Raw genomic sequence first — 27,845 nt, forward strand, 5'->3', positions numbered from 1 at the left:
CACGTCCAGAAGTCCTTTGATCGCTGCTCCTCACGATTAACAGGGAGTGTTGGCTCAGGTCTGTCTCCTGACTTTGCCACTCTCCCTCTGAGCCACCCCCCAATAAATTTTTGGGGCTGACTCACGGACTTTCCTCTGCGCCGTCGTGATTGTCTCTCCAACTCCATTCTCCTATAGCCCTCTTCGCACTGCTCCAGCGAATCCCAGGCGGGCTCCAGCACTCTCTCTGGGTCGACCGCCCACCTGTCTATTTCTTCCCACGCCGTATACTCCATACTTCTGCTGTCCATCACATCTCCCTTCGCTGCTCCTGCTGTCGTTGCCTGTAACCACGCCACCCGGTCCGTGTAGGGTGGGTGATTGTGTAACGGCGTTCGTTTGTTGAAAGAGAGTCGGACCAAAATGCAGGGTGGTTGTTACTCATGTTCTTTAATGAATAAGAGTGATACATGAAATAACTTAATAAATACAAAAGCAACAAACGGAACGTGAAAAACCTATACAGCCTGTCTGGTGAACACTAACACGGAGACAGGAACAATCACCCACGAAATACACAGTGAAACCCCGGCTACCTAAATATGGTTCCCAATCAAAGACAACGAGAATCACCTGACTCTGATTGAGAACCGGGAGGAATCCCAATGCCTACAAAACCCCAATACGAAACACAACATATAAACCCATGTCACACCCTGGCCTGACCAAATATATAACGAAAACACAAAACACTATGACCAAGGCGTGACAGGACATTTATAACACACGTCTGATGTGAGAGATGGGAGGACATTTATAACACACGTCTGATATGAGAAATGGGAGGACATTTATAACACACGTCTGATACGAGAGATGGGAGGACATTTATAACACGTCTGATATGAGTGATGGGAGGACATTTATAACACGTCTGATATGAGAGATGGGAGGACATTTATAACACACGTCTGATATGAGAAATGGGATGGGATGGCCAGACAATGTTTCACCAACTAACCTCAGATCAGGTTTTATCTCAACAACAAAATCATCTGTTAGTATTCTATTGATCTTTCTATTGAGAATCCTTTCCCCCTCAGTTTGAATGTCAATCTCTTACCTTGGTCTAACACAGGTGAAAACAAGAATCCCCTTGTTCGAGTGCATGATCCCTACACTATTCTCTCTATTCCCTCCATTAGGCCAGATCAATCAGCCTCAACAAGCGACTCGTTCTGAATCTAGCCAAGTGGCTAAAGCATAATCATCTCATAAATGGAGGTTGTATTTCTCACACAGCCCAGGTTTAACCAAAGTTTAGTGTGATTTAAAGGCAAGAGGGGATGGCTAAACTCGACCGTGGGGACTGCTGTCGGTCTGTGGCCCAGTGGTGGCCGGGTAGGCTGGGAGAGATGCTGAACTGAAGAATGACCAGAAGTCACCTCCATCACTTTAACTAGCCCACTCCGGCCCCCACGGGCCCCCAGCCTCCCCTCTCGGGCCAATTTGCAGAGAGTAAACAGTGTTGTGTGATCTGTGATTGCTGCTCTGATGGGGTCCCCAGTGACCACCTCTATAGGACCATTACTCAGGAGCCAAGTTGAATAACCATGTTACATGGTGGCCACTTCACTACAGTGACCTCCTACAGCACAGTACATGCTGGATGGCCATGAAGTAATAGACATTCAGACGCCACCACTATCTGAGATGTGCTGAGACGGCATAGTAACCCTGTTGCAAGATGGCCACTTCACTAGGACCCCCTACTGTATGCTAGGTTACATGTCTAACAGACGCAGACTAGAGCAGACCATGAAGATGGGAAGAAAGTGGGACTATGCCACCACTCCCTAAGATGTGCTGAGACAACATAATAACCCTGTTGCGTGGACGCCACTCAGTCCCCGGGACCACCTCCACTACATGCTGGATGTATACTCAGTCCACAGGACCATTTCCACTACATACTGGATGTATCCTCAGCTCCCAGCACCATCTCCACTACATACTGGATGTATACTCAGTCCCCAGGATCACCTCCACTACATACTGGATGTATACTCAGTCTCCAGGGCCACCTCCACTACATACTGGATGTATACTCAGTCCCCAGGACCACCTCCACTACATACTGGATAATCCTCAGCTCCCAGGGCCACCTTCCCTACATACTGGATGAATCCTCAGCTCCCAGGACCATCTCCACTACATACTGGATGTATACTCAGTCCCCAGGACCACCTCCACTACATACTGGATGAATCCTCAGCTCCCAGGACCATCTCCACTACATACTGGATGTATACTCAGCTCCCAGGACCACTCTCTGAGACATGCTGAGACAGCTTATAACCTCTTTGCAATGTGGTTTATATATATATACACACACACACACACACACACACACACACACACACACACACACACACACACACACACACACACACACACACACACACACACACACACACACACACACACACACACACACACACACACACACACACACACACACACAGTGGGGCAAGAAAGTATTTAGCCAGCCACCAATTGTGCAAGTTCTCCCACTTAAAAAGATGAGAGGCCTGTAATTTGTATCATAGCTACACTTCAACTATGACAGACAAAATGACGACAAAAAATCCACAAAATCACATTGTAGGATTTTTAATGAATTTATTTGCAAATTATGGTGGAAAAAAAGTTTATCTCAATACTTTGTTATATACCCTTTGTTGGCAATGACAGAGGTCAAACGTTTTCTGTAAGTCTTCACAAGGTTTTCACACACTGTTGCTGGTATTTTGGCCCATTCATGCAGATCTCCTCTAGAGCAGTGATGTTTTTGGGGCTGTTGCTGGGCAACACAGACTTTCAAAAGATTTTCTTGAGATCTGGAGACTGGCTAGGCCACTCCAGGACCTTGAAATGCTTCTTACGAAGCTACTCCTTCTTGCCCGGGCGGTGTTTCGGGATCATTGTCATGCTGAAAGACCCAGCCACGTTTCATGTCCTTGCTGATGGAAGGAGGTTTTCACTCAAAATCTCACGATACATGGCCCCATTCATTCTTTCCTTTACACGGATCAGTCATCCTGGTCCCTTTGCAGAAAAACAGCCCCAAAGCATGATGTTTCCACCCCCATGCTTCACAGTAGGTATGGTGTTCTTTGGATGCAACTCAGCATTCTTTGTCCTCCAAACATGACGAGTTGAGTTTTTACCAAAAAGTAATATTTTGGTTTCATCTGACCATATGACATTCTCCCAATCTTCTTCTGGATCATCCAAATGCTCTCTAGAAAACTTCCGAAAGGCCTGGACATGTACTGGCTTAAGCAGGGGGACACGTCTGGCACTGCAGGATTTGAGTCCCTGGTGGCGTAGTGTGTTACTGATGGTAGGCTTTGTTACTTTGGTCCCAGCTCTCTGCAGGTCATTCACTAGGTCCCCCCGTGTGGTTCTGGGATTTTTGCTCACCGTTCTTGTGATAAATTTGACCCCACGGGGTGAGATATTGCGTGGAGCCCCAGATCGAGGGAGATTATCAGTGGTCTTGTATGTCTTCCATTTCCTAATAATTGCTCCCGCAGTTGATTTCTTCAAACCAAGCTGCTTACCTATTGCAGATTCAGTCTTCCCAGCCTGGTGCAGGTCTACAATTTTGTTTCTGGTGTCCTTTGACAGCTCTTTGGTCTTGGCCATAGTGGAGTTTGGAGTGTGACTGTTTGAGGTTGTGGACAGGTGTCTTTTATGCTGATAACAAGTTCAAACAGGTTCCATTAATACAGGTAATGAGTGGAGGACAGAGGAGCCTCTTAAAGAAGAAGTTACAGGTCTGTGAGAGCCAAAAATCTTGCTTGTTTGTAGGTGACCAAATACTTATTTTCCACCATAATTTGCAAATTAATTCATTAAAAATCCTACAATGTGATTTTCTGGGTTTTTTTTTTTCTCATTTTGTCTGTCATAGTTGAAGTGTACCTATGGTGAAAATTACAGGCCTCGTCTTTTTAAGTGGGAGAACTTGCACAATTGGTGGCTGACTAAATACTTTTTCCCCCCACTGTATATATATACAGTATATAATTTTTTTCTTCACATTTTCAAACAGTCCATTTATATTTTCTAACGGGACTAGACATTTGGGTGAGGTTTTTTTCTCACCTGAGTAGCCTCGTTTTACTGTCCAAAAATACAATTAAACCATCTAGTTTTCAGTGAAATAACAACACAATGTCAAATACAGGTAGTCTAGTCAAATAATGAACATCCAATCACATTAACCGTTACTGTCTCGCGGGAATTCCACTAACGGTCCGTATGTAGCCAAACCTAGCGGCTGCTCTTTTCGTTTGCTTGAAAATGGATAAAAGGTTAAAAAAAGTAAGGCTCACATCCATAAAGACACATACCAGCTCTACTGGTAGTACTGCTACTACCAGCAGTACTACACCTGCAACTGTTGACAACACAAGTTGTTCTGCTTCCACGAGCACATCCAATTCTAGCATCAGTAATTCTACATGTTGTTAGCCCAGCTAGCATCGACACTGACAGTTGTGAATCTGCTGCAGCCAAAGAGCTACTGCCCCCTTACCCGGGAAAGCAGTGAACAACAGACAGGGATGTTGGACCATCAATGAGGCGCAAATATGATGAGAACTGCATTGATTTGTGGTTCACTTATATTGGGAGTTGTGCATTTCTTCAGCCACAGTGTGTTATATGTGCAAAAGTCTCCTCCTCCCTAGCATCTGTCTCTCCCTCCCTAGCATCTGTCTCTCCCTCCCTAGCATCTGTCTCCCTCCCTAGCATCTGTCTCCCTCCCTAGCATCTGTCTCTTCCTCCCTAGCATCTGTCTCTTCCTCCCTAGCATCTGTCTCTCCCTCCCTAACATCTGTCTCTCCCTCCCTAGCATCTGTCTCTCTCCCTCCCAAGCATCTGTCTCTCTCCCTCCCAAGCATCTGTCTCTCTCCCTCCCAAGCATCTGTCTCTCTCCCTCCCAAGCATCTGTCTCTCTCCCTCCCAAGCATCTGTCTCTCTCCCTCCCAAGCATCTGTCTCTCTCCCTCCCAAGCATCTGTCTCTCTCTCCCTAGCATCTGTCTCTCTCTCCCTAGCATCTGTCTCTCTCTCCCTAGCATCTGTCTCTCTCTCCCTAGCATCTGTTTCTCTCTCCCTAGCATCTGTTTCTCTCTCCCTAGCATCTGTCTCTCTCTCCCTAGCATCTGTCTCTCTCTCCCTAGCATCTGTCTCTCTCTCCCTAGCATCTGTCTCTCCCTCCCTAGCATCTGTCTCTCCCTCCCTAGCATCTGTCTCTCCCTCCCTAGCATCTGTCTCTCCCTCCCTAGCATCTCTCCCTCCCTAGCATCTCTCTCTCTCCCTAGCATCTCTCTCTCTCCCTAGCATCTGTCTCTCCCTCTCTCCCTAGCATCTGTCTCTCCCTCTCTCCCGAGCATCTGTCTCTCCCTCTCTCCCGAGCATCTGTCTCTTCCTCCCGAGCATCTGTCTCTTCCTCCCGAGCATCTGTCTCTCCCTCCCTAGCATCTGTCTCTCCCTCCCTAGCATCTGTCTCTCCCTCCCTAGCATCTGTCTCTCCCTCCCGAGCATCTGTCTCTCCCTCCCGAGCATCTGTCTCTCCCTCCCGAGCATCTGTCTCTTCCTCCCGAGCATCTGTCTCTTCCTCCCGAGCATCTGTCTCTTCCTCCCGAGCATCTGTCTCTTCCTCCCTAGCTTCTGTCTCTCTCCCTCCCTAGCTTCTGTCTCTCTCCCTCCCTAGCTTCTGTCTCTCTCCCTTCCTAGCATCTCTCTCTCCCTTGCATCTCTCTCTCCCTCTCCCCCTCCCTCCCTAGCATCTCTCTCTCCCTCTCTCCCTCCCTTGCATCTCTCTCTCCCTCTCCCCCTCCCTCCCTAGCATCTCTCTCCCTATCCCCCTCCCTCCCTAGCATCTCTCTCCCCTCTCCCCCTCCCTCCCTAGCATCTCTCTCTCCCTCTCTCCCTCCCTCCCTAGCATCTCTCTCTCCTCTCTCCCTCCCTCCCTAGCATCTCTCTCCTCTCTCCCTCCCTAGCATCTCTCTCTCTCCCTCCCCAGCATCTCTCTCTCTCCCCCTCCTAGCATCTCTCTCTCTCCCGTCTTAGCATCTCTCTCTCTCCTCCCTAGCATCTCTCTCTCCCTCTCTCCTCCCTAGCATCTCTCTCTCCCTTTCTCCCTCCCTCTATAGCATCTCTCTCTCTCTCCCTCCCTAGCATTTCTCTCTCTCCCTCCCTAGCATCTCTCTCTCTCCCTCCCTAACATCTCTCTCTCTCTCCCTCCCGAGCATCTCTCTCTCTCCCTCCCGAGCATCTCTCTCTCTCCCTCCCGAGCATCTCTCTCCCTCTCTCCCTCCCTAGCATCTCTCTCTCCCTCTCTCCCTCCCTTGCTAGCATCTCTCTCTCCCTCTCTCCCTCCCTTGCTAGCATCTATCTCTCTCTCCCTCCCTAGCATCTCTCTCTCCCTCCCTAGCATCTCTCCCTCTCTCCCTCCCTTGCATCTCTCTCTCCCTCTCTCCCTCCCTCCCTAGCATCTCTCTCTCCCTCTCTCCCTCCCTCCCTAGCATCTCTCTCTCCCTCCCTCCCTCCCTAGCATCTCTCTCTCCCTCTCTCCTCCCGAGCATCTCTCTCCTTCTCTCCCTCCCTCCCTAGCATCTCTCTCTCCCTCTCTCCCTTGCATCTCTCTCTCCCTCTCTCCCTTGCATCTCTCTCTCCCTCTCTCCCTTGCATCTCTCTCCCTCTCTCCCTTGCATCTCTCTCCCTCTCTCCCTTGCATCTCTCTCTCCCTCTCTCCCTTGCATCTCTCTCTCCCTCTCTCCCTTGCATCTCTCTCTCCCTACCTCCCTTGCATCTCTCTCTCCCTTGCATCTCTCTCTCTCTCCCTCCCTAGCATCTTTCTCTCTCCCTTCCTAGCATCTCTCTCCCTCCCTCCCTAGCATCTCTCTCTCACTCTGTCCCTCCCTCCCCTAGCATCTCTCTCCCTCCTTAGCATCTCTCTCTCCCTCTCTCCCTCCTTAGCATCTCTCTCTCCCTCTCTCCCTCCTTAGCATCTCTCTCTCTCTCCCTCCCTAGCATCTCTCTCTCTCCCTCTCTCACTCTCCAGCGTATGTAATTCTCCAGACATACAATGCATTATTAATAGAGCTACCTTATCAGCAACATAAAGGTGACATTGAGTATGGAGGAAGTTTTCTCCCTATGCACTCACACATGCCACCAGCTTATTGAGATGTTGGTGCAACAAAGGTATTTTATCCAGGGCTCACTGGGCCTCCTGTGTGTTCGATTTAATTTCCTGATTGATTTTGATTGCTGTTTTTTCCACCATGGTTTAGATTGGATGGTTAGGAACTAGAACACTAGAGAAAGTGGTGTGATGTAGTGGTTCCTTACCCCCCAACCCCCCCCCCACACACACATACATACATACATATACACACACATACATACAGTGGGGAGAACATGTGTTTGATACACTGCCGATTTTGCAGGTTTTCCTACTTTCAAAGCATCTAGAGGTCTGTAATTTGTATCATAGGTACTAGGTACACTTCAACTGTGAGAGACTGAATCTAAAACAAAAATCCAGAAAATCACATTGTACACACACACACACACACACACACACACACACACACACACACACACACACACACACACACACACACACACACATTCATATATACAGTGGGGCAAAAAAGTATTTAGTCAGCCACCAATTGTGCAAGTTCTCCCACTTAAAAAGATGAGAGAGGCCTGTAATTTTCATCATATGTACACTTCCACTATGACAGACACAATGAGAAAAAGAAATCCCAAAAATCACATTGTATGATTTTTTAATAAATTTATTTGCAAATTATGGTGGAAAGTAAGTATTTGGTCAATAACAAAAGTTTATCGCTACTTTGTTATATACCCTTTGTTGGCAATGACAGAGGTCAAACGTTTTCTGTAAGTATTCACAAGGTTTTCACACATTGTTGCTGGTATTTTGGCCCATTCCTCCATGCAGATCTCCTCTAGAGCAGTGATGTTTTGGGGCTGTTGCTGGATAACACGGACTTTCAACTCCCTCCAAAGATTTTCTATGGGGTTGAGATCTGGAGACTGGCTAGGCAACTCCAGGACCTTGAAATGCTTCTTACAAAGCCACTCCTTCGTTGCCCGGGCGGTGTGTTTGGGATCATTGTCATGCTGAAAGACCCAGCCATGTTTCATCTTCAATGCCCTTGCTGATGGAAGGAGGTTTTCACTCAAAATCTCACGATACATGGCCCCATTCACTCTTTTTCTTTACACGGATCAGTCGCCCTGGTCCCTTTGCAGAAAAACAGCCCCAAAGCATGATGTTTCCACCTCCATGCTTCACAGTAGGTATGGTGTTCTTTGGATGCAACTCAGAATTCTTTGTCCTCCAAACACGACGAGTTTAGTTTTTACCAAAAAGTAATATTTTGGTTTCATCTGACCATATGACATTCTCCCAATCTTTTTCTGGATCATCCAAATGCTCTCTAGCAAACTTCAGACGGGCCTGGACATGTACTGGCTTAAGCAGGGGGACACGTCTGGCACTGCAGGATTTGAGTCACTGGCGCCGTAGTGTGTTACTAATGGTAGGCTTTGTTACTTTGGTCCCAGCTCTTTGCAGGTCATTCACTAGGTCCCCCCGTGTGGTTCTGGGATTTTTGCTCACCGTTCTTGTGATCATTTTGACCCCACGGGGTGAGATCTTGCGTGGAGCCCCAGATCGAGGGAGATTATCAGTGGTCTTGTATGTCTTCCATTTCCTAATAATTGCTCCCACCGTTGATTTCTTCAATCCAAGCTGCTTACCTATTGCAGATTCAGTCTTCTCAGCCTGGTGCAGGTCTACAATTTTGTTTCTGGTGTCCTTTGACAGCTCTTTGGTCTTGGCCATAGTGGAGTTTGGAGTGTGACTGTTTGAGGTTGTGGACAGGTGTCTTTTATACTGATAACAAGATCAAACAGGTGCCATTAATACAGGTAACGAGTGGAGGACAGAGGAGCCTCTTAACCTCTAGCGTCGAGCAAACCCGTATCCGGGAGCGTAATCATAGCCTCAAGCTCATTACCATAACCCAACGTTTCCTATTCATGAAAATCACAAATGAAATCAAATAAATATATTGAAACACAAGCTTAGCCTTTTGTTAACAACACTGTCATCTCAGATTTTCAAAATATGCTTTAACCAAAGCTACACAAGCATTTGTGTAAGAGTATTGATAGCCTAGCATAGCATTAAGCCTAGCATTCAGCAGGCAACATTTTCACAAAAGCAAGAAAATCATTCACATAAAATCATTTACCTTTGAAGAACTTCGGATGTTTTCAATGACGAGACTCTGTTAGATAGCAAATGTTCATTTTTTCCAAAAATATTACTTGTGTAAGAGAAATAGCTGCGTTTTGTTCATCACGTTTGGCTAAGAAAAAAAAAACGAAAATGCAGTCAACACAACGCCAAACTTTTTTTCAAATTAGCTCCATAATATCGACAGAAACATGGCAAACGTTGTTTAGAATCAATCCTCAAGGTGTTTTTCACAATTCACTTCCTGATTGTATTTTTATCTGGGTTTTTTTCTGTAACATCAGTTCTGTGGCAATATCTTTGCAGTTTTGGAAACGTCAGTGTTTTCTTTCCAAAGCTGTCAATTATATGCATCTTCGAGCATCTTTTTGTGACGAAATATCTTGTTTAAAACTGGAACGTTTTTCATCCAAAAATTAAAATAGCGCCCCCTATATCCAAGAAGTTAAAGAATAAGTTACAGGTCTGTGAGAGCCAGAAATCTTGGTTGTTTGTTTATGTGACCAAATACTTATTTTCCACCATAATTTGCAAATAAATTCATTAAAAATCCTACAATGTGATTTTCAGGATTTTTTTTCTCTAATTTTGTCTGTCATAGTTGAAGTGTACCGATGATGAAAATTACAGGCCTCTCTCATCTTTTTAAGTGGGAGAACTTGCACAATTGGTGGCTGACTAAATACTTTTTTGCCCCACTGTACACACACACACATTCATATATACGCACACATACATTCATATATATACACACACATACATTCATATATATACACACACACATTCATATATACGCACACACACATTCATATATACGCACACATACATTGATATATATACACACACATACATTCATATATACACACACACACACATACATTCATATACATACATACATACATTCATACATACATACATACATACATACATACATACATACATACATACATACATACATACATACATACATACATACATACATACATACATACATACATACATACATACATACATACATACATACATACATACATACATACATACATACATGCATGCATGCATGCATGCATGCATGCATGCATGCATACATATACATATACACACACATACATATATATAGACACACACACACACACACATACATACATATACACACATACATACATACATACATATACTGTACACACACAAACACATACATACATATACACATACATACATATACTGTACAAACACATACACACACATACATACATACATATATATATATATATATATATATATACACACAAACACATATATATACACACACAATCACATACATATACACACACATACATACAGTTGAAGTCGGAATTTTACATACACGTTAGCCAAATACATTTAAACTCAGTTTTCATAATTCAATTCCTGACATTTAATCCTAGTATAAATTCCATGTATTAGGTCAGTTAGGATCACCACTTTTATTTTAAGAATGTGAAATGTCAGAATAATTAGTAGAGAGAATTATTTTTTTATTTCATCACCTTCCCAGTGGGTCAGAAGTTTACATACACTCAATTAGTATTTGGTAGCATTGCCTTTAAAGTGTTTAACAATAAGTTGGTTGAATTTTGGCCCATTCCTCCTGACAGAGCTGGTGTAACTGAATCAGGTTTGTAGGCCTCCTTGCTCGCACACGCTTTTTCGGTCCTGCCTACAAATGTTCAATAGAATTGAAGTCAGGGCTTTGTGATGGCCACTCCAACACCTTGACTTTGTTGTCCTTAACCCTTTCACACGTACCATCACAAGGGTGTGATCGTTCTACAGTGGTCCCTGAAGCGTACAATCAAACCCGTGTGATTAGAATGCTTATTTAGAAAGGCCAATTTCGAATGATGCAACCATCAGTATTTGAGCTGGCCACACTTTTTTCAGAAACGATTTACACAAACGTAGTCCTTACAAAGTTATGTCCAGAATGTGAGCAGTTTATTTTTGGATGCAGTGTTCAGATATTCACAGAAGTATCTATAGCATAACTCAATCATCCAAACCGGAAAAATGTAGGCAACAAGCGGCCATATTTTCTAACTCTCGGCTGACATAAACTACAATATGAATTAGCTAATAGCAATTACTATTTATAATTAATCACAGGTGAGCTCACCATTGATGAGTTTGGTATGTTTATATTATGCATGTTGAAGGGGTGTGTCGTCCACCACCATTCACATCCCACCATTCACTTCCTGAAGTTCTCAAAAAATGAGTGAACCCTTACTCACCTCATTTTATTATAGCATCTTTGGTCCGACAGACGATCACGTGAAACCCAGAATGCATTGTATGTCAACAAACATGGCTCCACACATAGCTGGAATTAGCTTAGCTCATCATAAACAGTACAGCCTTCAAAAAATAATTTTACACACATACTATGTGCCCATTACAGTCTATACAAGAATCAGAATGCATGATTTATCGCCGGGACTTGAAAAACATGTGAATAAAACAGTAAATCTATAAATGTATGTAGCTAGTGAGATAAGCTGTAGCATTAGCAATGTCTTGTGGAAATTCTGTCAATGAGTCTGAAAGTCAGGAATCAGATTGTAATATATGTGACAGTGAGGAGCTGCCCCCCAGCCATTGAGAACCCTGAATCGGAAGACCCCTTGTCCACTGATGAAGTCCCAGTTCCCTTTGAAGATGCTGGTGGCGATGGAGGCAGAATGATAGTGGATGAAGTACAGGAGTTCTGTGGTAGCTGGAAGGCTGCCAGTTATTTCACCCCTCCTGGCCCTGCTGTTTGCTTTGAGTCCCAGTCTGGAGTGCAAAGCCCCTTGCCATTTCCATCTGAGGCAGAGTGCTTCAAGTTGTTTCTGACAGAGGAGCTGGTGAGAGACATAGCAGAGACCAATCACTATGCCTTGGAGCTACAGGAGAAGAGAGAGCCAGGAGTGGGGGGGACAACCACAATTAGTGAAATGTATACCTTCCTGGTGACAGTCCTTCTCATGGGGAGAGTAAAGAAGAACTCCCTAACAGAATACTGGAGCATAGATCCTATGTTTGCAACTCCCTTCTTTGCCACCCTCTTTTCCCAAGACCTCTTCCTAGTTCTGTTGCGATAACTGTATTGCATTAACAATGCTACTGCCATCCTAAATGACCCCTAAAATACAAAATAAGAAATGTCAACAGCTGGCAGTAAAGTGGTATGACAAACGAGACATCCATGTCCTCTCCACTGTCCATACAACAACCATGTCGGCCACAGGGAAGGTGGACCACCTGACGGGAGAGAGAAACATCACCTGACTATAACCTCAAAATGGGGACAGTAGTTAAGGCGGACATGATGAACAGCTTTGTGGAATACACACAGAAAACCACCAAGTGGTATAAGAAAATATTTTTCAATTTTTCCAGAGTAGCTTCAAAATACAACAAGCCAATACTTCTCTGACGCAATTAGCATTGTTTTACAGAGCTAATGGAAGAATGTGGCTAGCAACATAAACACGATTGAATATAACACCATAAAGGTTATGAAATGAGTAACGTTACCTCACATGTCCGCAGTTATAAGGAATATACACAAATATATAATGCTCCATACACACAGTGAGCTACAGTAGAAACGGTATAACACGACATCCAGAAACTATTATAACGTAATAAGGCACTTACTTTGATATAAATGCAATTTGGATTTGAACCTGGGTGTCTGTAGTGACGCCTCTGTCACTGAGACGCTGTTCCTTAGACAGCTGCACCACTTGGGGAGTCATACGGCCAGGGTAGCTTCAAAATAAAACACATGCTAATACTTCTGACGCAATTAGCATTGTTTTCCAGGGCTAATAGAAGAATGTAGGTAGCTACACAAGCATTGAGCATAACACCATAAAGGTTATGAAATGAGTAACATTGCCTCGCGTGTCCACGGTTATAAGGAATATACACAAAAATATCAAGCTAGAAACGACATAACAACATTCAGAAACTATTATAACGTAATAAGGCACTTACTTTGATAGAAACGCACACATTTCAAAGTCATTGGTAAGGAAAACAACTATGACTACTCTTCTGTTTATAATATAATAGTCTTCATAGGGAGAGAGAGAGACTATACTCTTCTGTTTATAATATAATAGTCTTCATATAGAGAGAGACTCACCCTAGCCCCAAAGACCTTCACTCATGTATACGGTCTTGTGTCAGGATGTCTAGTTCTCGAAAGATCCACTAGGTCAAACTGATTAATGATGTCCCTTAACGCCCCCACTGAGCCTGAATGAGGCTCCTCCCCATTTCTGTCTTTCATGAAAATCCATTGTGCAGTTCCAGTCCCCGTTGAACACCATCGTCTCCTCTTTTTACGGCCAGACCCGGTGCAAATAGGACTGCCACCCCTGCACTAACATTTGTTCCATGGCTCAGCACACTTGCCCCTTTCCACCAGAGCTCCCAATCGACTTCATTTACCACATCACTATGCGTCTCCTGCAGAAACAACATCTGTACTTTTGTTTGTTTTACATATTCACCCAACTCACTCCTCTTTCCCGCCTCTCTGGCACCATTTATATTAAGCAAGCCTACCCGAAGTCTCCATAAGAAGTGGGAGAAAAGCCAGCAAAGAAAGAGACCAATATCTCAAAAAGCTCAAAAAAGCCCCAGTGTCAGAAAGAAACGATGAATCTAAACAGCGTCTGAAGGTAGACCCTTACACACGGTTGTGACCCACTTCCTCAACCTAAAACATTTCCTGAATGAGAGGACAGCATGCCCCTCATTTTTCATCACATGTTGTACTGATCTTAATAACTTTCCCGGATTGCAAAAAAAAAAGCTTAAAGATTAACCTTCTTTTTCCCTTTAGTCTCATTCAGGAACCTTGACTATTACCTCACCGTGTACTTTGACCCCTCTGCCTGACTGTCTATCAGCTCTGGACCCATTGAGAATGGGTCTGAAAAGAAAACCTCCTCATCGTCCTCTTCCTCAGACTCACCTTCCTCATCTCCATCTCCCATCCTGACCACCTGCCCTTTCTCTCTATTCGCCTCTCCCCTCCCACCTCCTTTCTCCTCCCCCTTTTTCCTCTTCTGCATGACACCCCCCTCCTCACCAATAGTCGCTTACCCTTCCCCACTATACTCTTCTCATCCACTAGCATAACCTGACTAGACCCAGCCTCATCTACACCACCATCCATAGCATGACTGTGCTTCTACACCTGCATTGCTTGCTGTTTGGGGTTTTAGGCTGAGTTTATGTACAGCACTTTGAGATATCAGCTGATGTAAGAAGGGCTATATAAATACATTTTTTTGATGACTAGATCCAGCCACATCTACACCACCATCCTTAACATGACTTGACCCAGCCTCATCTACATCACCATCCCTAGCATGACTAGGCCCACCTATGCTGCCTGCATCTCATTGCCCCCTGCCCGTTGACCTCGATTTCCCCCACTGGCACTTGTACCCTCACCTTGTCTACAGCCTTTATGTGGGCACGCAAAGCTCTTATGCCCCAAGTCCCCACACTCAAAGCACTGCAGACTATCTTTGCTGGCAAACCCCGCGTAGAGCCCCTCCCCATGCCTCACTTTAAAATGCACATTTTAACTGTTGCTCATTGTTATTCAGAAACATGAACACTTGCCTCTGGAACGAAACAACATGCTTAACGACATCTGCCTGAAAACCTGCCGACACGAAAACCGCAAGCAAACTTACGAAAACGACTCGACTCTTTCCAGATTTGATCATCCGTAATTAACTGAAGCAGATTCGCAACTACCACCCTTGTCGAAGGAGTCGAAAGAGGAGAAATCGACACCAACACATCCCTTAGAAATATTCCACTAGCAATCAGTCTACCCACTAAATTTACTCTTTTCATGAACACAACCACAGCTTTGTTCATTCTGAATGCAGAATGTACAGTACCAGTCAAACATTTGGACACACCTACTCCTTCAAGGGTTTTTCTTTAGTTTTACTATTTTCTACATTGTAGAATAATGGTGAAGACATCATCTATGAAATAACACATATGGAATCATGTAGTAACCAAAAAAAGTGTTAAACCAATCAAAATATATTTTATATTTGACATTCTTCAAAGTTGCCACCCTTTGCATTGATGATCGCTTTGCACACTCTTGGCGTTCTCTCAACCAGATTCATGAGGTAGTCACCTGGAATGCATTTCAATTAACATGTGGGCCTTGTTAAAAGTTAAATAGTGGAATTTATTTCCTCAATGTGTTTGAGCCAATCAGTTGTGTTGTGACAAGGTAGGGTTGGTATACAGAAGATAGCCCTATTTGGTAAAAGGCAAAGTCCATATTATGGCAAGAACAGCTGAAATAAGCAAAGAGAAATGACAGTCCGTCATTACTTTAAGACATGAAGGTTAGTCAGTGCGGAAAATTTCAAGAACTTTGAAAGTTTCTTCAAGTACAGTCGTAAAACCATCAAGCGCTATGTTGAAACTTGCCCTCATGCGGACCGCCACAGCAAGGGAAGACCCAGAGTTACATCTGCTGCAGAGGATAAGTTCATTGGAGTTACCAGCCTCAGAAATGGCAGCCCAAATAAATGCTTCACAGAGTTCAAGTAACAGACACATCTCAACATCAACTGTTCAGAGGAGACTGCGTGAATCAGGTCTTCATGGTCAAATTGCTTCAAAGAAACCACTACTAAAGGACACCAATAATAAGAAGAGACTTGCTTGGGCCAAGAAACACGAGCAATGGACATTAAACCGGGGGAAATCTGTCCTTTGATCTGATGAGTCCAAATCTGAGATTTTGGGTTCCAAACGCTGTGTCTTTGTGAGACGCAGAGTAGGTGAACGGATGATCTTTGCATGTGTGGTTCCCACCGTGAAGCATGGAGAAGGAGGTGTGATTGTGCTTTGCTGGTGATACTGTCTGTGATTTATTTAGCATTCAAGGCACACTTAACCAGCATGCCCACCACGGTATTCTGCAGCAATACGCCATCGGATCAGATTTGCGCTTAGTGGGACTATCATTTGTTTTTCAACAGGACGATGACCCAACACACCTCCAGGCTGTGCAAGGGTTATTTGACCAAGAATGAGAGTAATGGAGTGCTGCAACAGATGACCTGGCCTCCACAATCACCCGACCTCAACCCAATTAAGATGGTTTGGGATGAGTTGGAGTGCAGAGTAAAGGAGAAGCAGCCAACAAGTGCTCAGCATATGTGGGAACTCCTTCAAGACTGTTGTGAAAGCATTCCAGGTGAAGGTGGTTGAGAGAATGCCAAGAATGTGCTAAACTGTCATTAAAGCAAAGGGAAGAATCGAACATATATTTTGATTTGTTTAACACTTTTTTGGTTACTACATGATTCCATGTGTTATTTCCAGGGTTGGATAGATTGCTTTCTAAATGTAATCTGTTAGTTACTAGTTACCTGTCCAAAATTGTAATCAGTAATGTAACTTTTGGATTACCCAAACTCGGTAAAGTAATCTGATTACGTTCAGTTACTTTTAGATTACTTTCCCCTTAGGAGGCATTAGAAGAAAACAATGTATGTTACCAATTGAACAACATCTATTGCAAGATAAATCAATGTTAAAGTTTTCATAGCTGGCCATATATGGATGTTAAATTTTACTTTATGGGTTGGTTATGTAGGCTTCTTCTAGCCAATCACTTTCTACTACATATAATAATTAGATTAAATTATATATTTACATTAAAAACCATGTAATACCCCTTGATCTTCAAGAATAGGACTTGGAAAATTGGAAGTATAGATTAGCCAAATTGTTTTACGTGAGCATAACCCCAAAACTAAGGACTTATTAGACAGCCCTACTCTGTTGCTCATTGAGTCGTGTTGAAAAATAAATGCTGCACTCATGAAATGCCATGCTTTAAGCACTACTGAAAAGTGCTATTTTTTATTTTTTTACATTTAAGTAATTTAGCAGACGCTCTTATCCAGAGCGACTTACAAATTGGTGCATTCACCTTATGACATTCAGTGGAACAACCACTTTACAATAGTGCATCTAAATATTTTAAGGGGGGTGAGAAGGATTACTTTATCCTATCCTAGGTATTCCTTAAAGAGGTGGGGTTTCAGGTGTCTCCGGAAGGTGGTGATTGACTCCGCTGTCCTGGCGTCGTGAGGGAGTTTGTTCCACCATTGGGGAGCCAGAGCAGCGAACAGTTTTGACTGGGCTGAGCGGGAACTGTACTTCCTCAGTGGTAGGGAGGCGAGCAGGCCAGAGGTGGATGAACGCAGTGCCCTTATTTGGGTGTAGGGCCTGATCAGAGCCTGGAGGTACTGAGGTGCCGTTCCCCTCACAGCTCCGTAGGCAAGCACCATGATCTTGTAGCGGATGCGAGCTTCAACTGGAAGCCAGTGGAGAGAGCGGAGGAGCGGGGTGACGTGAGAGAACTTGGGAAGGTTGAACACTAGACGGGCTGCGGCGTTCTGGATGAGTTGTAGGGGTTTAATGGCACAGGCAGGGAGCCCAGCCAACAGCGAGTTGCAGTAATCCAGACGGGAGATGACAAGTGCCTGGATTAGGACCTGCACCGCTTCCTGTGTGAGGCAGGGTCGTACTCTGCGGATGTTGTAGAGCATGAACCTACAGGAACGGGCCACCGCCTTGATGTTAGTTGAGAACGACAGGGTGTTGTCCAGGATCACGCCAAGGTTCTTAGCGCTCTGGGAGGAGGACACAATGGAGTTGTCAACCGTGATGGCGAGATCATGGAACGGGCAGTCCTTCCCCGGGAGGAAGAGCAGCTCCGTCTTGCCGAAGTTCAGCTTGAGGTGGTGATCCGTCATCCACACTGATATGTCTGCCAGACATGCAGAGATGCGATTCGCCACCTGGTCATCAGAAGGGGGAAAGGAGAAGATTAATTGTGTGTCGTCTGCATAGCAATGATAGGAGAGACCATGTGAGGTTATGACAGAGCCAAGTGACTTGGTGTATAGCGAGAATAGGAGAGGGCCTAGAACAGAGCCCTGGGGGACACCAGTGGTGAGAGCGCGTGGTGAGGAGACAGATTCTCGCCACGCCACCTGGTAGGAGCGACCTGTCAGGTAGGACGCAATCCAAGCGTGGGCCGCGCCGGAGATGCCCAACTCGGAGAGGGTGGAGAGGAGGATCTGATGGTTCACAGTATCGAAGGCAGCCGATAGGTCTAGAAGGATGAGAGCAGAGGAGAGAGAGTTAGCTTTAGCGGTGCGGAGCGCCTCCGTGATACAGAGAAGAGCAGTCTCAGTTGAATGACTAGTCTTGAAACCTGACTGATTTGGATCAAGAAGGTCATTCTGAGAGAGATAGCGGGAGAGCTGACCAAGGACGGCACGTTCAAGAGTTTTGGAGAGAAAAGAAAGAAGGGATACTGGTCTGTAGTTGTTGACATCGGAGGGATCGAGTGTAGGTTTTTTCAGAAGGGGTGCAACTCTCGCTCTCTTGAAGACGGAAGGGACGTAGCCAGCGGTCAGGGATAAGTTGATGAGCGAGGTAAGGTAAGGGAGAAGGTCTCCGGAAATGGTCTGGAGAAGAGAGGAGGGGATAGGGTCGAGCGGGCAGGTTGTTGGGCGGCCGGCCGTCACAAGACGCGAGATTTCATCTGGAGAGAGAGGGGAGAAAGAGGTCAGAGCACAGGGTAGGGCAGTGTGAGCAGAACCAGCGGTGTCGTTAGACTTAGCAAACGAGGATCGGATGTCATCGACCTTCTTTTCAAAATGGTTGACGAAGTCATCTGCAGAGAGGGAGGAGGGGGGGGGGATTCAGGAGGGAGGAGAAGGTGGCAAAGAGCTTCCTAGGGTTAGAGGCAGATGCTTGGAATTTAGAGTGGTAGAAAGTGGCTTTAGCAGCAGAGACAGAGGAGGAAAATGTAGAGAGGAGGGAGTGAAAGGATGCCAGGTCCGCAGGGAGGCGAGTTTTCCTCCATTTCCGCTCGGCTGCCCGGAGCCCTGTTCTGTGAGCTCGCAATGAGTCGTCAAGCCACGGAGCGGGAGGTTTGAGCAGAGGGAAGAGATGATAGGATGGAAGAGGAGAGAGTAGCGGGGGAGAGAGAGCGAAGGTTGGGACGGCGCGATACCATCCGAGTAGGGGCAGTGTGGGAGGTGTTGGATGAGAGCGAGAGGGAAAAGGATACAAGGTAGTAGTCGGAGACTTGGAGGGAAGTTGCAATAAGGTTAGTGGAAGAACAGCATCTAGTAAAGATGAGGTCGAGCGTATTGCCTGCCTTGTGAGTAGGGCGGGAAGGTGAGAGGGTGAGGTCAAAAGAGGAGAGGAGTGGAAAGAAGGAGGCAGAGAGGAATGAGTCAAAGGTAGACGTGGGGAGGTTAAAGTCGCCCAGAACTGTGAGAGGTGAGCCGTCCTCAGGAAAGGAGCTTATCAAGGCATCAAGCTCATTGATGAACTCTCCGAGGGGACCTGGAGGGCGATAAATGATAAGGATGTTAAGCTTGAAAGGGCTGGTAACTGTGACAGCATGAAATTCAAAGGAGGCGATAGACAGATGGGTAAGGGGAGAAAGAGAGAATGACCACTTGGGAGAGATAAGGATCCCGATGCCACCACCCCGCTGACCAGAAGCTCTCGGGGTGTGCGAGAACACGTGGGCGGACGAAGAGAGAGCAGTAGGAGTAGCAGTGTTATCTGTGGTGATCCATGTTTCTGTCAGTGCCAAGAAGTCGAGGGACTGGAGGGAGGCATAGGCTGAGATGAACTCTGCCTTTTGGCTGCAGATCGGCAGTTCCAGAGGCTACCGGAGACCTGGAACTCCATGGGTCGTGCGCGCTGGGACCACCAGATTAGGGTGGCAGCGGCCACGCGGTGTGGAGCGTTTGTATGGTCTGTGCAGAGAGGAGAGAACAGGGATAGACAGACACATAGTTGACAGGCTACAGAAGAGGCTACGCTAATGCAAGGAGATTGGAATGACAAGTGGACTACACATCTCGAATGTTCAGAAAGTTAAGCTTACGTAGCAAGAATCTTATTGACTAAAATGATTAAAATGATACAGTACTGCTGAAGTAGGCTAGCTGGCAGTGGCTGCGTTGTTGACTTTGTAGGCTAGCTGGCAGTGGCTGCGTTGTTGACACTACACTAATCAAGTCGTTCCGTTGAGTGTAATAGTTTCTACAGTGCTGCTATTCGGGGCTAGCTGGCTAGCTAGCAGTGTTGATTACGTTACGTTGCGTTAAAAGAACGACAATAGCTGGCTAGCTAACCTAGAAAATCGCTCTAGACTACACAATTATCTTTGATACACAGACGGCTATGTAGCTAGCTATGTAGCTAGCTACGATCAAACAAATCAAACCGTTGTGCTGTAATGAAATGAAATGAAAAATGTGATACTACCTGTGGAGCGAAGCGGAATGCGACCGGGTTGTTGAGTGCGGAAGTTCTATTCAGTAGACGTTGGCTAGCTGTTGGCTAGCTAGCAGTGTCTCCTACGTTAAGGACGACAAATAGCTGGCTAGCTAACCTCGGTAAATTAAGATAATCACTCTAAGACTACACGCTCTAAACTACACAATTATCTTGGATACGAAGACAGCAAAGACAACTATGTAGCTAGCTAACACTACACTAATCAAGTCGTTCAGTTGAGTGTAATAGTTTCTACAGTGCTGCTATTCGGTAGACGGTGGACGTTTGCTAGCTGGCTAGCTGCTGGGCAGATAGCAGTGTAGACTACGTTAGGACGACGAAATACGAAGTTGCAATAGAAGTGCTGACTGTTTCACTTTGTCCTCTTTCTTTTCCTTTTTCTTCTGTCCTTTTTTGTCCTTATTTTGTCTTCCTTTCTTCTGTTAACTAGATATTTGTTGTTGTTATTCTTTGTATGCTAGCTAGCTTCTTCCAGGAGAGTCCCTAGCAACTGCTTAGCAACAAGTAAACAATTCTGCTAGCAATTCAGCTAGCTAAGATAACTGTACAATTTTATGAAAAATAGTTAATTTTTCAAAAGCCTGTCTTTTTTGGTTTGTTCCTTGTTTTGTCTTCTATTGAGTCTTGCAGTTTTCTCTTGATTTTTTTCGATGTACTTCACTCTAAAAAAATTACATGTGCAAAATTAATGTCATATGCTGCATTTGCTATAGGCCTATTGTTTACCTTTTTGTTGGTGGCACTTTGATGTCTTGATAATATGCAGCTGTTTAAAGGGCAAATCCATTGATGAAACAATAACAAAATGGCCGCCCTGCCTCTGTTTTGGTAAAAAGATGAGGGATTATTGCTTATCTCTTATTAACCATAATTTATTCACATGACTTTACTTTATAATATAAATATTTGTTTTATTTGATTACTTTATTATTTAATTCCAAGTCATCATCTCATATCTGTCTGACAAAATCACTATTTTAGTAGTTCTTCAAAGTAAATAAGGCATAGTTTAGGACTGCTAAGTATCATCTATCAATAATTTAGATCATGTATTTTCAGGCTCGCAAAGCAATTTTTTTCTAATCCCTCTAGATATTGGGTTCTTTTTTTCTCTCAGTCTTTGTGTCTGTTCCGGACAAGTAAGCGAGCACGCAATGGATTATGGTCATTGTAGTTAATTACCTTGTTTCCTGCTCTAAACCATGTAGAATAGTGGCCTGTTGGAAACTACAACTTCCTACTACATCTTACACTGTTAAAGCTTGATCGGATTTATCTCTACAGAAACTGCACATCGAGCTCACAGAAAAACAACTGAACTAAATGGAATTCAAACAATTGAACAGATGTAGGTCAACGAGTTGTAAAAAAAAAAATAATACCTGGAATGTCAGTTAATCGCTCAGCACTAATTGCCACATTCAGCAGTCCCTCAACCTGTAAGGCTTTTCATTGACTTGTCCTCTGGTCCCTCATTTCCAGCTTCTTTCAGGTTTCTGTTGTTTTTATTTGTTCCTGATTTCTTTGTATGTCCTCTCCATTACTCCGAGATAATGGAAGAGGCACTTTGGACAGTTTGCCCCACAGATTCCTACCAAGCACTTTGCCTTTAGCCTTTATTTATGATTTAGTGCCACATTTTAAATGGTTCAAATTGGAAACTGCAGAGAAATTACTTCTCTTCTCCCCCCCCCACACACACACACACACACACACACAATGCCACCATATATTTTCCCTGTGAGCATCCGCTCTTATCAAACAGAGGATAAAAAACTCCCGCTTGTGCATTTTACCTCTGATTAAATTAAGCCTGGCTTGGTAGGCTCACCTCAGTATCTGTCATGCCTCACTAAAATGGAAATCCGCTTCTCGGAAGAGAAGGGAGATTAATGAATGCCCTTTGTAATAAACTAAATGGGAATCACAAATATGCGCAGTCATGAAATTTAATTGTGCTGCTTTCTGGTGACTGGTTTGGCTGGGCGGTGTGGTGTAGGGAGCGACGGAGAGGAAGATGAGGAGTAGGGAAGAAAAAGAGAGGGAGAACAGGACTGGAGAAGAACGAGGTAGAGGAGAGGAGGCCGTGTGTATGTGGGTGAGATGTGTTTAAATGTAATGCACTGTCTGAAGGAACTAATGAAACCACTTTTATGGCCCAACCAATTCTATTGTGTCCTCTCCTAAGTGGCCACAGAGGCTTTAAATCACACCGGTGCGCACATTCATACACACTCATACACATACACATACATTCATGCTCATAAACTCCCACGCCCATACACACACACTCACAGGCGTTCATACACACATTTCATGCTTATACACTGACACACATAAATACACTCTTCTTTTCTCACTCTTTCTTCCTCACTCACTCACACACACAGACACACCACCCTTCATTTGCTTAATCAATTCCTTTTGTGCCATTAGAATTTCATTTGTCCCTTTCAAAAGGACACAAATATCATCTTTGTGAAAGAGTGTTTGATGACTGTATGAATACACACAGGGCTTCACACCAGAGTCTGTCTTTGTACACTCTCTTTTGGACATTAGTGTTGGTCATATGAGGTGTTTTAATCGTTAGTTATTTGTATGCTTTAATGTTGTGGGTGTTTTCATGTGGTTCTAGGAGCATCAATACCTTGCAGGGATGCTGTAAAGCCCTCAGAACCACCCAGCAGCACTTATCAAAGAAACCCAGTACCATAACACTACTTCCTCCACCACACACACACAGTGCACCACAGACAACCACACTGGTAAATACAATCAAAACAAAAAGGAAAGTAAGTCCTACTAATTGGCTGCTAATTCTTGTGAGGACTGCGCCAGCTTGATAAAGGGACGATGCTGAAGCTCATTAAAGAAGGAGATGTGGTGTTGGACATTTACATTTTATTTTACAGCATTGTTTTTTTATCCCGCTTTATGAAGTTTTCTGCATGTGGTGTGTGGGCGGGGGGAAGGATGGAGGAAGGGGTTGTCTTTTGGAGCGATTGTGTTCTCCCTTTCAGCCAGTGGGGGTCTCAGCCTCGAGCACATTAGCAGCTCCATGAGCCTTTGTTGCCACCTAGGGTTCACTACTCTCCTCCCCCTCATCCTTGCTCTCCTCCTCTTGTGTGGGGGGAGTAGTCTCCATCTCTCTCCACCTCTCTCCTTCCAGACTCACATGTTGAGAGCAGCAGTGTGTGAGAACGCAGGAGAGCGGTAGACGACAGGCTCTGCATGCCCTTTAAGAACACCCAACTCTATTAGAATAAAACATGTGGCATGTCATTATCATACATGTATGTGCTGCTGGTGCCAGAGGGCTGGTGACCCATGGAGAGAGAGTATGTGTGGGCGGAACAGTCTCTCTCCCTCTACCTTTCTGTCACTTTCTTCCCCTCCATCCCCTTTTCCTCCTACATATCTCCAAAGGTGAGTGAAGGAGATATGCCAGAGCCTGACAGTTTCTCTCTCTCTCCCTCTTATCCCCTCTTCCTCCACCACTCTCTCCAGGCCCTTTGAGGGAAGACCTCTTTCTGGTGGCTCTCTCCACTCCACTCCTCCCAGAGCAAATATCACTCTGTCTGTCAGGGGGCCCTGACGCAAGGCCGGTCCCACTATCTCATTCTTCTGTTTCTGTGAGGGAACAGGCTCAGGGGTTCTGGTGCCAGATCTATTTGTGCTGTCTTGCTAACTCCTATGTTTGTGGTCATAATGGAAAGGGTGCACCACAGCTTGTAGTAGTTGTTAGTTACGTGGCATTGTTCATGTCCTCCACAGCAGTGCAGTAATGATCATATCAGCATGTTTCCATGTTTTTATTAATGTGATTATTTAAACATGTTATGTACAGTATTTCACACTAGTAAAAATACTGAAAAAGCTCCCGTCTCTCTCTGAACACGTTTTACTTGTGTAGCGTTAGCTCCTTCAGTGTATATTGTGTAGTGCCGTCATACACCTGGCCTCTCTCTTTATCTCCTTCAGTGTATATTGTGTAGTGCCGTCATACACCTGACCTCTCTCTTTATCTCCTTCAGTGTATATTGTGTAGTGCCGTCATACACCTGGCCTCTCTCTTTAGCTCCTTCAGTGTATATTGTGTAGTGCCGTCATACACCTGACCTCTCTCTTTATCTCCTTCAGTGTATATTGTGTAGTGCCGTCATACACCTGGCCTCTCTCTTTATCTCCTTCAGTGTATATTGTGTAGTGCCGTCATACACCTGACCTCTCTCTTTATCTCCTTCAGTGTATATTGTGTAGTGCCGTCATACACCTGGCCTCTCTCTTTATCTCCTTCAGTGTATATTGTGTAGTGCCGTCATACACCTGGCCTCTCTCTTTATCCCTATACTTTCTATACTGGACAAATGAAGTCTTTAAGTGTTTGCTGGAGCTGCTAACAGAACATGACCAGGTCAGCATAGGTACATTAAAATCAGCCAGTCTATTTACAGTACTTAAGGAGCTGCTCTTAGCCCCAACCCTGGCTGTTTATGAGACTGTTAGCATGCGCTAGCTATTGGCCAGCCTGGCCTCTCCTCGCCTCCTGTCTCCCCATTGCCTGGGGATGAGATAGTGAATGGTGCCACAGGTAATTGGAAAATTAGCAGGCTTGTCCGAGAGGTTTGGTGGATGGCACGGCCCGATACGTACGTCGGCCGAGGTTCACGACATGTTGTCCTCGGCAACGATAGATTTATATTGAGGAGGGAGGTGGAGAAGTATCCTGAGTTCAGGAAAGACTAAGGCATTTTTTACCGGTGGGAGGCTGCATATCAAAAGTGCGTCCATAGAGGAGACACAGACAAGGTGTGTGTGAGTTACAGGGTGATATATGAACCAGAACTAAACTCTGGCCCTGGCTGATTTACGACTCCACTGCTAAGGTCTTGCAGTTATCAAGCCTGTGAGATCCACTCTGCTTCGTAGTTAGGCTGCGTTCCACCCTATTCCCTATACAGTGCACTACTTTTGACCAGGGCTAATAGGAACTGCAATCTGATGTTTAAATACTCAATTGGCTCAATTAGCTGCTGTTGAAGTGCACTTGGGAGTTTAGGGAGATTTTCTCCTGTGTTATAATAACTACCATAGGAGTAGGGCTGGCACAATTACTTTATAACCATGTAACCGATGGTCAGAGATAAACACCGTCATGAAAATAAAATAACTGCCATAACTGTTTGTTTTGTGGAATGAACAGCTGACGGAAGACTGGACGGCTGGGCATTTGTGAGGTTGAGTCCAACTTTGTTTCTCCTTGCTGAAACAAGCCAGGTGATTTAGCAAACGAGTCTTCATTTGCTTAGGTAAAAAATGGAAGAAGTTCAAGATGACGGTCAATCACCCTCGGTCTGGGGCTCCATGCAAGATCTCACCTTGTGGGGCATCAATGATCATGAGGAAGGTGAGGGATCAGCCCAGAACTACACAGCAGGACCTGGTCAATGACCCGAAGAGAGCTGGTACCACAGTCTCAAAGACAACCATTAGTAACACACTACGCCGTCATGGATTAAAATCCTGCAGCGCACGCAAGGTCCCCCTGATCAAGCCAGTGCATGTCCAGGCCCGTCTGAAGTTTGCCAATAACCATCTGGATGATCCAGAGGAGGAATGGGAGAAGGTCATGTGGTCTGATGAGACAAAAATATAGCTTTTTGGTCTAAACTCCACTCGCAGTGTTTGGAGGAAGAAGAAGGATGAGTACAACCCCAAGACCACCATCCCAACTGTGAATCATGGAGGTGGAAACAGTAGCCTAGTGGTTAGAGCATTGGACTAGTAACCGAACAGGTAACTGTAACTGAACAGGCAGTTAACCCACTGTTCCTAGGCCGTCATTGAAAATAAGAATTTGTTCTTAACTGACTTGCCTAGTTAAATAAAGGTCAAATAAAAAAATAAAAATTATTTGGGGATGCTTTTCTGCAAAGGGGACAGAACGACTGCACCGTACTGAGGGGAGGATGGATGAGGCCATGTATCGTGAGATCTTGGCCAACAACCTCCTTCCCTTAGTAAGGGCATTGAAGATGGGTCGTGGCTGGGTTTCCAGCATGACAACGACCCGAAACGCACAGCCAGGGCAACTAAGGAGTGGCTCCGTAAGTTGCATCTCAAGGTCCTGGAGTGGCCTAGCCAGTCTCCAGACCTGAACCCAATAGAAAGTCTTTGGAGGGAGCTGAAAGTCCGTATTGCCCAGCGACAGCCCCGAAACCTGAAGGATCTGGAGAAGGTCTGTATGGAGGAGTGGGCCAAAATCCCTGCTGCAGTGTGTGCAAACCTGGTCAAGAACTACAGGAAATGTATGATCTCTGTAATTGCAAACAGGTTTCTGTACCAAATATTAAGTTCTGCTTTTTTTAATGTATCAAATACTTATGCATGCATACATACAGTGGGGCAAAAAAAGTATTTAGTCAGCCACCAATTGTGCAAGTTCTCCCACTTAAAAAAATGAGAGGCCTGTCATTTTCATCATAGGTACAAAAAGGAATCCAGAAAATCACGTAGGATTTTTAATGAATTTATTTGCAAATTATGGTGGAAAATAAGTATTTGGTCACCTACAAACAAGCAAGATTTCTGATTCTAACAGACCTGTAACTTCTTATTTTAAGAGGCTCCTCTGTACTCCACTCGTTACCTGTATTAATGGCACCTGTTTGAACTTGTTATCAGTATAAAAGACACCTATCCACAACCTCAAACATTCACACTCCATTATGGCCAAGACCAAATAGCTGTCAAAGGACACCAGAAACAAAATTGTAGACCTGCACCAGGCTGGGAAGACTGAATCTGCAATGGGTAAGCAGCTTCTTTAGAAGAAATCAACTGTGGGAGCAATTATTAGGAAATGGAAGACATACAAGACCACTGATAATCTCCCTCGATCTGGGGCTCCACGCAAGATCTAACCCTGTGGGGTCAAAATGATCGGTGAGCAAAAATCCCAGAACCACACAGGGGCGACCTAGTGAATGACCTGCAGAGAGCTGGGACTAAAGTAACAAAGCCTACCATCAGTAACACAGTACGCCGCCAGGG

General features: G+C 44.8%; 1 protein-coding gene and 1 long non-coding RNA gene across 5 annotated transcripts in view; one reads left to right on the forward strand and one right to left on the reverse strand.

The window, feature by feature from the left end:
• LOC124043339 (PHD finger protein 14-like) overlaps positions 1–27,845 on the forward strand; it is a 119,743-nt gene that overhangs the window by 86,160 nt on the left and 5,738 nt on the right. The window lies entirely within an intron of this gene.
• On the reverse strand, positions 11,312–13,670 carry LOC124043340. Of its 2 annotated transcripts, none has more exons than XR_006840300.1 (3): positions 13,531–13,670; positions 13,038–13,151; positions 11,312–12,280 (listed from the first exon to the last, which is right to left on the reverse strand). It is a non-coding gene; the product is annotated as an uncharacterized LOC124043340 (long non-coding RNA). The 2 variants fall into 2 exon arrangements; XR_006840301.1 differs by lacking the exon at positions 13,531–13,670 and adding an exon at positions 13,380–13,515.

This window comes from Oncorhynchus gorbuscha, linkage group LG09 (assembly GCF_021184085.1).
Source record: "Oncorhynchus gorbuscha isolate QuinsamMale2020 ecotype Even-year linkage group LG09, OgorEven_v1.0, whole genome shotgun sequence".
NCBI lineage: Eukaryota > Metazoa > Chordata > Actinopteri > Salmoniformes > Salmonidae > Oncorhynchus > Oncorhynchus gorbuscha.